Here is a 14129-nt window from a genome sequence, read left to right on the forward strand (position 1 = left end):
GATAGCAGTAGTGGGTGTCTCTATGCTGGCTGAGCTGTGGCTGATGTTACAGATGTATACACAGGACTGTGTGGTATTACAGATGTGAGATAGCAGTAGTGGGTGTCTCTATGCTGGCTGTGCTGTGGCTGATGTTACAGATGTATACACAGGACTGTGAGGTATTACAGATGTGAGATAGCAGTAGTGGGTGTCTCTATGCTGGCTGTGCTGTGACTGATGTTACAGATGTATACACAGGACTGTGAGGTATTACAGATGTGAGATAGCAGTAGTGGGTGTCTCTATGCTGGCTGTGCTGTGGCTGATGTTACAGATGTATTCACAGGACTGTGAGGTATTACAGATGTGAGATAGCAGTAGATGGTGTCTCTATGCAGGCTGTGCTGTGGCTGATGTTACAGATGTATTCACAGGACTGTGAGGTATTACAGATGAGAGATAGCAGTAGTGGGTGTCTCTAAGCTGGCTGAGCTCTGGCTGATGTTACAGATGTATACACAGGACTGTGAGGTATTACAGATGTGAGATGGCAGTAGTGGGTGTCTCTATGATGGCTAAGCTGTGGCTGATGTTACAGATGTATACACATGACTGTGAGGTATTACAGATGTGAGATAGCAGTAGTGCGTGTCTCTATACTGGCTGAGCTGTGGCTGATGTTACAGATGTATACACAGGACTGTGAGTTATTACAGATGTGAGATAGCAGTAGTGGGTGTCTCTATGCTGGCTGTGCTGTGGCTGATGTTACAGATGTATACACAGGACTGTGAGGTATTACAGATGTGAGATAGCAGTAGTGGGTGTCTCTATGATGGCTAAGCTGTGGCTGATGTTACAGATGTATACACAGGACTGTGAGGTATTACAGATGTGAGATAGCAGTAGTGGGAGTCTCTATGATGGCTAAGCTGTGGCTGATGTTACAGATGTATACACAGGACTGTGAGGTATTACAGATGTGAGATAGCAGTAGTGCGTGTCTCTATGCTGACTGAGCTGTGGCTGATGTTACAGATGTATACACAGGACTGTGAGTTATTACAGATGTGAGATAGCAGTAGTGGGTGTCTCTATGCTGGCTGAGCTGTGGCTGATGTTACAGAGTTTTACACAGGACTGTGAGGTATTACAGATGTGAGATAGCAGAAGTGGGTGTCTCTATGCTGGCTGATCTCTGTCTCATGTTACAGATGTATACACAGGACTGTGAGTTATTACAGATGTGAGATAGCAGTAGTGGGTGTCTCTATGCTGGCTGAGCTGTGGCTGATGTTACAGAGTTTTACACAGGACTGTGAGGTATTACAGATGTGAGATAGCAGAAGTGGGTGTCTCTATGCTGGCTGATCTCTGTCTCATGTTACAGATGTATACACAGGACTGTGAGGTATTACAGATGTGAGATAGCAGTAGTGGGTGTCTCTATGCTGGCTGATCTCTGTCTCATGTTACAGATGTATACACAGGACTGTGAGGTATTACAGATGTGAGATAGCAGTAGTGGGTGTCTCTATGCAGGCTGAGCTGTGTCTGATGTTACAGATGTATACACAGGACTGTGAGGTATTACAGATGTGAGAAAGCAGTAGTGGGTTTCTCTATGCTGGCTGTGCTGTGGCTGATGTTACAGACATATACACAGGACTGTGAGGTATTACAGATGTGAGATAGCAGTAGTGGCTGTCTCTATGCTGGCTGAGCTGTGGCTGATGTTACAGATGTATACACAGGACTGTGAGGTATTACAGATGTGAGATAGCAGTAGTGGGTGTCTCTATGCTGGCTGAGCTGTGGCTGATGTTACAGAGTTTTACACACAGGACTGTGAGGTATTACAGATGTGAGATAGCAGTAGTGGGTGTCTCTATGCTGGCTGAGCTGTGGCTGATGTTACAGAGTTATACACAGGACTGTGAGGTATTACAGATGTGAGATAGCAGAAGTGGGTGTCTCTATGCTGGCTGAGCTGTGGCTGATGTTACAGATGTATACACAGGACTGTGAGGTATTACAGATGTGAGATAGCAGTAGTGGGTGTCTCTATGCTGGCTGAGCTGTGGCTGATGTTACAGATGTATACACAGGACTGTGTGGTATTACAGATGTGAGATAGCAGTAGTGGGTGTCTCTATGCTGGCTGAGCTGTGGCTGATGTTACAGATGTATACACAGGACTGTGAGGTATTACAGATGTGAGATAGCAGTAGTGGGCGTCTCTATGCTGGCTGTGCTGTGGCTGATGTTACAGATGTATACACAGGACTGTGAGGTATTACAGATGTGAGATAGCAGTAGTGGGTGTTTCTATGCTGGCTGAGCTGTGGCTGATGTTACAGATGTATACACAGGACAGTGTGGTATTACAGATGTGAGATAGCAGTAGTGGGTGTCTCTATGCTGGCTGTGCTGTGGCTGATGTTACAGATGTATACACAGGACTGTGAGGTATTACAGATGTGAGATAGCAGTAGTGGGTGTCTCTATAATGGCTGTGCTGTGGCTGATGTTACAGATGTATACACAGGACTGTGAGGTATTACAGATGTGAGATAGCAGTAGTGGGTGTCTCTATGCTGGCTGTGCTGTGGCTGATGTTACAGATGTATACACAGGACTGTGAGGTATTACAGATGAGAGATAGCAGTTGTGGGTGTCTCTATGCTGGCTGAGCTGTGGCTGATGGTACAGACGTATACACAGGACTGTGAGGTATTACAGATGTGAGATAGCAGTAGTGGGTGTCTTTATGCTGGCTGAGCTGTGGCTGATGTTACAGATGTATACACAGTAAAGTGAGGTATTACAGATGTGAGAAAGTGATAGTGGGGGTCTGTATGCTGGCTGAGCTGTGGCTGATGTTACAGATGTATGCACAGGACTGTGAAGTATTACGGATGTGAGATAGCAGTAGTTGGTGTCTATATGCAGGCTGAGCTGTGGCTGATGTTACAGATGTATACACAGGACTGTGAGGTATTACAGATGTGAGATAGCAGTAGTGGCTGTCTCTATGCTGGCTGTGCTGTGGCTGATGTTACAGATGTATACACAGGACTGTGAGGTATTACAGATGTGAGATAGCAGTAGTGGGTGTCTCTATGCTGGCTGAGCTGTGGCTGATGTTACAGAGTTATACACAGGACTGTGAGGTATTACAGATGTGAGATAGCAGTAGTGGGTTTCTCTATGCTGGCTGAGCTGTGGCTGATGTTACAGAGTTATACACTGGACTGTGAGGTATTACAAATGTGAGATAGCAGTAGTGGGTGTCTCTATGCTGGCTGAGCTGTGGCTGATGTTACAGATGTATACACAGGACTGTGAGGTATTACAGATGTGAAATAGCAGTAGTGGGTGTCTCTATGCTGGCTGTGCTGTGGCTGATGTTACAGATGTATACACAGGACTGTGAGGTATTACAGATGTGAGATAGCAGTAGTGGGTGTCTCTATGCTGGCTGTGTTGTGACTGATGTTACAGATGTATACACAGGACTGTGAGGTATTACAGATGTGAGATAGCAGTAGATGGTGTCTCTATGCTGGCTGTGCTGTGGCTGATGTTACAGATGTATACACAGGACTGTGAGGTATTACAGATGAGAGATAGCAGTAGTGGGTGTCTCTATGCTGGCTGAGCTGTGGCTGATGTTACAGATGTATACACAGGACTGTGAGGTATTACAGATGTGAGATAGCAGTAGTGGCTGTCTCTATGCTGGCTGTGCTGTGGCTGATGTTACAGATGTATACACACGACTGTGAGGTATTACAGATGTGAGATAGCAGTAGTGGCTGTCTCTATGCTGGCTGTGCTGTGGCTGATGTTACAGATGTATACGCAGGACTGTGAGGTATTACAGATGTGAGATAGAAGTAGTGGGTGTCTCTATGCTGGCTGAGCTGTGGCTGATGTTACAGAGTTATACACAGGACTGTGAGGTATTATAGATGTGAGATAGCAGTAGTGGGTGTCTCTATGCTGGCTGAGCTGTGGCTGATGTTACAGAGTTATACACAGGACTGTGAGGTATTATAGATGTGAGATAGCAGTAGTGGGTGTCTCTATGCTGGCTGTGCTGTGGCTGATGTTACAGATGTATACACAGGACTGTGAGGTATTATGGATGTGAGATAGCAGTAGTGGGTGTCTCTATGCTGGCTGAGCTGTGGCTGATGTTACAGATGTATACACAGGACTTTAAGGTTTTACAGATGTGAGATAGCAGTAGTGGGTGTCTTTATGCTGGCTGAGCTGTGGCTGATGTTACAGATGTATACACAGTAAAGTGAGGTATTACAGATGTGAGAAAGTGATAGTGGGGGTCTGTATGCTGGCTGAGCTGTGGCTGATGTTACAGATGTATGCACAGGACTGTGAAGTATTACGGATGTGAGATAGCAGTAGTTGGTGTCTATATGCAGGCTGAGCTGTGTCTGATGTTACAGATGTATACACAGGACTGTGAGGTATTACAGATGTGAGAAAGCAGTAGTTGGTTTCTCTATGCTGGCTGTGCTGTGGCTGATGTTACAGATGTATACACAGGACTGTGAGGTATTACAGATGTGAGATAGCAGTAGTGGCTGTCTCTATGCTGGCTGTGCTGTGGCTGATGTTACAGATGTATACACAGGACTGTGAGGTATTACAGATGTGAGATAGCAGTAGTGGGTGTCTCTATGCTGGCTGAGCTGTGGCTGATGTTACAGAGTTATACACAGGACTGTGAGGTATTACAGATGTGAGATAGCAGAAGTGGGTGTCTCTATGCTGGCTGAGCTGTGGCTGATGTTACAGATGTATACACAGGACTGTGAGGTATTACAGATGTGAGATAGCAGTAGTGGGTTTCTCTATGCTGGCTGAGCTGTGGCTGATGTTACAGATGTATACACAGGACTGTGTGGTATTACAGATGTGAGATAGCAGTAGTGGGTGTCTCTATGCTGGCTGTGCTGTGGCTGATGTTACAGATGTATACACAGGACTGTGAGGTATTACAGATGTGAGATAGCAGTAGTGGGTGTCTCTATGCTGGCTGTGCTGTGGCTGATGTTACAGATGTATACACAGGACTGTGAGGTATTACAGATGTGAGATAGCAGTAGTGGGTGTCTTTATGCTGGCTGAGCTGTGGCTGATGTTACAGATGTATACACAGTAAAGTGAGGTATTACAGATGTGAGAAAGTGATAGTGGGGGTCTGTATGCTGGCTGAGCTGTGGCTGATGTTACAGATGTATGCACAGGACTGTGAAGTATTACGGATGTGAGATAGCAGTAGTTGGTGTCTATATGCAGGCTGAGCTGTGTCTGATGTTACAGATGTATACACAGGACTGTGAGGTATTACAGATGTGAGAAAGCAGTAGTGGGTTTCTCTATGCTGGCTGTGCTGTGGCTGATGTTACAGATGTATACCCAGGACTGTGAGGTATTACAGATGTGAGATAGCAGTAGTGGCTGTCTCTATGCTGGCTGTGCTGTGGCTGATGTTACAGATGTATACACAGGACTGTGAGGTATTACAGATGTGAGATAGCAGTAGTGGGTGTCTCTATGCTGGCTGAGCTGTGGCTGATGTTACAGAGTTATACACAGGACTGTGAGGTATTACAGATGTGAGATAGCAGTAGTGGGTGTCTCTATGCTGGCTGAGCTGTGGCTGATGTTACAGAGTTATACACAGGACTGTGAGGTATTACAGATTTGAGATAGCAGTAGTGGGTGTCTCTATGCTGGCTGAGCTGTGGCTGATGTTACAGATGTATACACAGGACTGTGTGGTATTACAGATGTGAGATAGCAGTAGTGGGTGTCTCTATGCTGGCTGTGCTGTGGCTGATGTTACAGATGTATACACAGGACTGTGAGGTATTACAGATGTGAGATAGCAGTAGTGGGTGTCTCTATGCTGGCTGTGCTGTGGCTGATGTTACAGATGTATACACAGGACTGTGAGGTATTACAGATGTGAGATAGCAGTAGTGGGTGTCTCTATGCTGGCTGTGTTGTGACTGATGTTACAGATGTATACACAGGACTGTGAGGTATTACAGATGTGAGATAGCAGTAGATGGTGTCTCTATGCTGGCTGTGCTGTGGCTGATGTTACAGATGTATTCACAGGACTGTGAGGTATTACAGATGAGAGATAGCAGTAGTGGGTGTCTCTATGCTGGCTGAACTGTGGCTGATGTTACAGACATATACACAGGACTGTGAGGTATTATGGATGTGAGATAGCAGTAGTGGGTGTCTCTATGCTGGCTGAGCTGTGGCTGATGTTACAGATGTATACACAGGACTTTGAGGTATTACAGATGTGAGATAGCAGTAGTGGGTGTCTTTATGCTGGCTGAGCTGTGGCTGATGTTACAGATGTATACACAGTAAAGTGAGGTATTACAGATGTGAGAAAGTGATAGTGGGGGTCTGTATGCTGGCTGAGCTGTGGCTGATGTTACAGATGTATGCACAGGACTGTGAAGTATTACGGATGTGAGATAGCAGTAGTTGGTGTCTATATGCAGGCTGAGCTGTGTCTGATGTTACAGATGTATACACAGGACTGTGAGGTATTACAGATGTGAGAAAGCAGTAGTGGGTTTCTCTATGCTGGCTGTGCTGTGGCTGATGTTACAGACATATACACAGGACTGTGAGGTATTACAGATGTGAGATAGCAGTAGTGGGTTTCTCTATGCTGGCTGAGCTGTGGCTGATGTTACAGAGTTATACACTGGACTGTGAGGTATTACAAATGTGAGATAGCAGAAGTGGGTGTCTCTATGCTGGCTGATCTCTGTCTCATGTTACTGATGTATACACAGGACTGTGAGGTATTACAGATGTGAGAGAGCAGTAGTGGGTGTCTCTATGCTGGCTGAGCTGTGGCTGATGTTACAGATGTATACACAGGACTGTGAGGTATTACAGATGTGAGATAGCAGTAGTGGGTGTCTCTATGCTGGCTGTGCTGTGGCTGATGTTACAGATGTATACACAGGACTGTGAGGTATTACAGATGTGAGATAGCAGTAGTGGGTGTCTCTATGCTGGCTGTGTTGTGACTGATGTTACAGATGTATACACAGGACTGTGAGGTATTACAGATGTGAGATAGCAGTAGATGGTGTCTCTATGCTGGCTGTGCTGTGGCTGATGTTACAGATGTATACACAGGACTGTGAGGTATTACAGATGAGAGATAGCAGTAGTGGGTGTCTCTATGCTGGCTGAGCTGTGGCTGATGTTACAGATGTATACACAGGACTGTGAGGTATTACAGATGTGAGATAGCAGTAGTGGCTGTCTCTATGCTGGCTGTGCTGTGGCTGATGTTACAGATGTATACACACGACTGTGAGGTATTACAGATGTGAGATAGCAGTAGTGGCTGTCTCTATGCTGGCTGTGCTGTGGCTGATGTTACAGATGTATACGCAGGACTGTGAGGTATTACAGATGTGAGATAGCAGTAGTGGGTGTCTCTATGCTGGCTGAGCTGTGGCTGATGTTACAGAGTTATACACAGGACTGTGAGGTATTATAGATGTGAGATAGCAGTAGTGGGCATCTCTATGCTGGCTGAGCTGTGGCTGATGTTACAGATGTATACACAGGACTGTGAGGTATTATAGATGTGAGATAGCAGTAGTGGGTGTCTCTATGTTGGCTGTGCTGTGGCTGATGTTACAGAGTTATACAAAGGACTGTGAGGTATTACAGATGTGAGATAGCAGTAGTGGGTGTCTCTATGCTGGCTGTGCTGTGGCTGATGTTACAGATGTATCCACAGGACTGTGAGGTATTACAGATGTGAGATAGCAGTAGTGGGTGTCTCTATGCTGGATGTGCTGTGGCTGATGTTACAGATGTATACACAGGACTGTGAGGTATTACAGATGTGAGATAGCAGTAGTTGGTGTCTCTATGCTGGCTGAGCTGTGGCTGATGTTACAGATGTATACACAGGACTGTGAGGTATTACAGATGTGAGATAGCAGTAGTGGGTGTCTCTAAGCTGGCTGAGCTCTGGCTGATGTTACAGATGTATACACAGGACTGTGAGGTATTACAGATGTGAGATGGCAGTAGTGGGTGTCTCTATGATGGCTAAGCTGTGGCTGATGTTACAGATGTATACACATGACTGTGAGGTATTACAGATGTGAGATAGCAGTAGTGCGTGTCTCTATACTGGCTGAGCTGTGGCTGATGTTACAGATGTATACACAGGACTGTGTGTTTTTACAGATGTGAGCTAGCAGTAGTGGGTGTCTCTATGCTGGCTGTGCTGTGGCTGATGTTACAGATGTATACACAGGACTGTGAGGTATTACAGATGTGAGATAGCAGTAGTGGGTGTCTCTATGATGGCTAAGCTGTGGCTGATGTTACAGATGTATACACAGGACTGTGAGGTATTACAGATGTGAGATAGCAGTAGTGGGAGTCTCTATGATGGCTAAGCTGTGGCTGATGTTACAGATGTATACACAGGACTGTGAGGTATTACAGATGTGAGATATCAGTAGTGCGTATCTCTATGCTGACTGAGCTGTGGCTGATGTTACAGATGTATACACAGGAATGTGAGTTATTACAGATGTGAGATAGCAGTAGTGGGTGTCTCTATGCTGGCTGAGCTGTGGCTGATGTTACAGAGTTTTACACAGGACTGTGAGGTATTACAGATGTGAGATAGCAGAAGTGGGTGTCTCTATGCTGGCTGATCTCTGTCTCATGTTACAGATGTATACACAGGACTGTGAGGTATTACAGATGTGAGATAGCAGTAGTGGGTGTCTCTATGCTGGCTGATCTCTGTCTCATGTTACAGATGTATACACAGGACTGTGAGGTATTACAGATGTGAGATAGCAGTAGTGGGTGTCTCTATGCTGGCTGAGCTGTGGCTGATGTTACAGAGTTTTACACACAGGACTGTGAGGTATTACAGATGTGAGATAGCAGTAGTGGGTGTCTCTATGCTGGCTGAGCTGTGGCTGATGTTACAGAGTTATACACAGGACTGTGAGGTATTACAGATGTGAGATAGCAGAAGTGGGTGTCTCTATGCTGGCTGAGCTGTGGCTGATGTTACAGATGTATACACAGGACTGTGAGGTATTACAGATGTGAGATAGCAGTAGTGGGCGTCTCTATGCTGGCTGTGCTGTGGCTGATGTTACAGATGTATACACAGGACTGTGAGGTATTACAGATGTGAGATAGCAGTAGTGGGTGTTTCTATGCTGGCTGAGCTGTGGCTGATGTTACAGATGTATACACAGGACAGTGTGGTATTACAGATGTGAGATAGCAGTAGTGGGTGTCTCTATGCTGGTTGTGCTGTGGCTGATGTTACAGATGTATACACAGGACTGTGAGGTATTACAGATGTGAGATAGCAGTAGTGGGTGTCTCTATGCTGGCTGTGCTGTGGCTGATGTTACAGATGTATACACAGGACTGTGAGGTATTACAGATGTGAGATAGCAGTAGTGGGTGTCTCTATGCTGGCTGTGCTGTGGCTGATGTTACAGATGTATACACAGGACTGTGAGGTATTACAGATGAGAGATAGCAGTTGTGGGTGTCTCTATGCTGGCTGAGCTGTGGCTGATGTTACAGACGTATACACAGGACTGTGAGGTATTACAGATGTGAGATAGCAGTAGTGGGTGTCTTTATGCTGGCTGAGCTGTGGCTGATGTTACAGATGTATACACAGTAAAGTGAGGTATTACAGATGTGAGAAAGTGATAGTGGGGGTCTGTATGCTGGCTGAGCTGTGGCTGATGTTACAGATGTATGCACAGGACTGTGAAGTATTACGGATGTGAGATAGCAGTAGTTGGTGTCTATATGCAGGCTGAGCTGTGGCTGATGTTACAGATGTATACACAGGACTGTGAGGTATTACAGATGTGAGATAGCAGTAGTGGCTGTCTCTATGCTGGCTGTGCTGTGGCTGATGTTACAGATGTATACACAGGACTGTGAGGTATTACAGATGTGAGATAGCAGTAGTGGGTGTCTCTATGCTGGCTGAGCTGTGGCTGATGTTACAGAGTTATACACAGGACTGTGAGGTATTACAGATGTGAGATAGCAGTAGTGGGTTTCTCTATGCTGGCTGAGCTGTGGCTGATGTTACAGAGTTATACACTGGACTGTGAGGTATTACAAATGTGAGATAGCAGAAGTGGGTGTCTCTATGCTGGCTGATCTCTGTCTCATGTTACAGATGTATACACAGGACTGTGAGGTATTACAGATGTGAGATAGCAGTAGTGGGTGTCTCTATGCTGGCTGAGCTGTGGCTGATGTTACAGATGTATACACAGGACTGTGAGGTATTACAGATGTGAGATAGCAGTAGTGGGTGTCTCTATGCTGGCTGTGCTGTGGCTGATGTTACAGATGTATACACAGGACTGTGAGGTATTACAGATGTGAGATAGCAGTAGTGGGTGTCTCTATGCTGGCTGTGTTGTGACTGATGTTACAGATGTATACACAGGACTGTGAGGTATTACAGATGTGAGATAGCAGTAGATGGTGTCTCTATGCTGGCTGTGCTGTGGCTGATGTTACAGATGTATACACAGGACTGTGAAGTATTACAGATGAGAGATAGCAGTAGTGGGTGTCTCTATGCTGGCTGAGCTGTGGCTGATGTTACAGATGTATACACAGGACTGTGAGGTATTACAGATGTGAGATAGCAGTAGTGGCTGTCTCTATGCTGGCTGTGCTGTGGCTGATGTTACAGATGTATACACACGACTGTGAGGTATTACAGATGTGAGATAGCAGTAGTGGCTGTCTCTATGCTGGCTGTGCTGTGGCTGATGTTACAGATGTATACGCAGGACTGTGAGGTATTACAGATGTGAGATAGCAGTAGTGGGTGTCTCTATGCTGGCTGAGCTGTGGCTGATGTTACAGAGTTATACACAGGACTGTGAGGTATTATAGATGTGAGATAGCAGTAGTGGGTGTCTCTATGCTGGCTGAGCTGTGGCTGATGTTACAGAGTTATACACAGGACTGTGAGGTATTACAGATGTGAGATAGCGGAAGTGGGTGTCTCTATGCTGGCTGAGCTGTGGATGATGTTACAGATGTATACACAGGATTGTGAGGTATTACAGATGTGAGATAGCAGTAGTGGGTGTCTCTATGCTGGCTGAGCTGTGGCTGATGTTACAGATGTATACACAGGACTGTGAGGTATTACGGATGTGAGATAGCAGTAGTGGGTGTTTTTATGCTGGTTGAGCTGTGGCTGATGTTACAGATGTATACACAGGACTGTGATGTATTACAGATGTGAGATAGCAGTAGTGGGTGTCTCTATGCTGGCTGTGCTGTGGCTGATGTTACAGATGTATACACAGGACTGTGAGGTATTATGGATGTGAGATAGCAGTAGTGGGTGTCTCTATGCTGGCTGAGCTGTGGCTGATGTTACAGATGTATACACAGGACTTTGAGGTATTACAGATGTGAGATAGCAGTAGTGGGTGTCTTTATGCTGGCTGAGCTGTGGCTGATGTTACAGATGTATACACAGTAAAGTGAGGTATTACAGATGTGAGAAAGTGATAGTGGGGGTCTGTATGCTGGCTGAGCTGTGGCTGATGTTACAGATGTATGCACAGGACTGTGAAGTATTACGGATGTGAGATAGCAGTAGTTGGTGTCTATATGCAGGCTGAGCTGTGTCTGATGTTACAGATGTATACACAGGACTGTGAGGTATTACAGATGTGAGAAAGCAGTAGTGGGTTTCTCTATGCTGGCTGTGCTGTGGCTGATGTTACAGATGTATACACAGGACTGTGAGGTATTACAGATGTGAGATAGCAGTAGTGGCTGTCTCTATGCTGGCTGTGCTGTGGCTGATGTTACAGATGTATACACAGGACTGTGAGATATTACAGATGTGAGATAGCAGTAGTGGGTGTCTCTATGCTGGCTGAGCTGTGGCTGATGGTACAGAGTTATACACAGGACTGTGAGGTATTACAGATGTGAGATAGCAGAAGTGGGTGTCTCTATGCTGGCTGAGCTGTGGCTGATGTTACAGATGTATACACAGGACTGTGAGGTATTACAGATGTGAGATAGCAGTAGTGGGTTTCTCTATGCTGGCTGAGCTGTGGCTGATGTTACAGATGTATACACAGGACTGTGTGGTATTACAGATGTGAGATAGCAGTAGTGGGTGTCTCTATGCTGGCTGTGCTGTGGCTGATGTTACAGATGTATACACAGGACTGTGAGGTATTACAGATGTGAGATAGCAGTAGTGGGTGTCTCTATGCTGGCTGTGCTGTGGCTGATGTTACAGATGTATACACAGGACTGTGAGGTATTACAGATGTGAGATAGCAGTAGTGGGTGTCTTTATGCTGGCTGAGCTGTGGCTGATGTTACAGATGTATACACAGTAAAGTGAGGTATTACAGATGTGAGAAAGTGATAGTGGGGGTCTGTATGCTGGCTGAGCTGTGGCTGATGTTACAGATGTATGCACAGGACTGTGAAGTATTACGGATGTGAGATAGCAGTAGTTGGTGTCTATATGCAGGCTGAGCTGTGTCTGATGTTACAGATGTATACACAGGACTGTGAGGTATTACAGATGTGAGAAAGCAGTAGTGGGTTTCTCTATGCTGCCTGTGCTGTGGCTGATGTTACAGATGTATACACAGGACTGTGAGGTATTACAGATGTGAGATAGCAGTAGTGGCTGTCTCTATGCTGGCTGTGCTGTGGCTGATGTTACAGATGTATACACAGGACTGTGAGGTATTACAGATGTGAGATAGCAGTAGTGGGTGTCTCTATGCTGGCTGAGCTGTGGCTGATGTTACAGAGTTATACACAGGACTGTGAGGTATTACAGATGTGAGATAGCAGTAGTGGGTGTCTCTATGCTGGCTGAGCTGTGGCTGATGTTACAGAGTTATACAAAGGACTGTGAGGTATTACAGATGTGAGATAGCAGTAGTGGGTGTCTCTATGCTGGCTGAGCTGTGGCTGATGTTACAGATGTATACACAGGACTGTGTGGTATTACAGATGTGAGATAGCAGTAGTGGGTGTCTCTATGCTGGCTGTGCTGTGGCTGATGTTACAGATGTATACACAGGACTGTGAGGTATTACAGATGTGAGATAGCAGTAGTGGGTGTCTCTATGCTGGCTGTGCTGTGGCTGATATTACAGATGTATACACAGGACTGTGAGGTATTACAGATGTGAGATAGCAGTAGTGGGTGTCTCTATGCTGGCTGTGTTGTGACTGATGTTACAGATGTATACACAGGACTGTAAGGTATTACAGATGTGAGATAGCAGTAGATGGTGTCTCTATGCTGGCTGTGCTGTGGCTGATGTTACAGATGTATTCACAGGACTGTGAGGTATTACAGATGAGAGATAGCAGTAGTGGGTGTCTCTATGCTGGCTGAGCTGTGGCTGATGTTACAGACATATACACAGGACTGTGAGGTATTATGGATGTGAGATAGCAGTAGTGGGTGTCTCTATGCTGGCTGAGCTGTGGCTGATGTTACAGATGTATACACAGGACTTTGAGGTATTACAGATGTGAGATAGCAGTAGTGGGTGTCTTTATGCTGGCTGAGCTGTGGCTGATGTTACAGATGTATACACAGTAAAGTGAGGTATTACAGATGTGAGAAAGTGATAGTGGGGGTCTGTATGCTGGCTGAGCTGTGGCTGATGTTACAGATGTATGCACAGGACTGTGAAGTATTACGGATGTGAGATAGCAGTAGTTGGTGTCTATATGCAGGCTGAGCTGTGTCTGATGTTACAGATGTATACACAGGACTGTGAGGTATTACAGATGTGAGAAAGCAGTAGTGGGTTTCTCTATGCTGGCTGTGCTGTGGCTGATGTTACAGACATATACACAGGACTGTGAGGTATTACAGATGTGAGATAGCAGTAGTGGGTTTCTCTATGCTGGCTGAGCTGTGGCTGATGTTACAGAGTTATACACTGGACTGTGAGGTATTACAAATGTGAGATAGCAGAAGTGGGTGTCTCTATGCTGGCTGATCTCTGTCTCAT

Source organism: Taudactylus pleione, unplaced genomic scaffold (genome assembly GCF_031769625.1).
Source record: "Taudactylus pleione unplaced genomic scaffold, aTauple2 ptg002128l, whole genome shotgun sequence".
Lineage (NCBI taxonomy): Eukaryota > Metazoa > Chordata > Amphibia > Anura > Myobatrachidae > Taudactylus > Taudactylus pleione.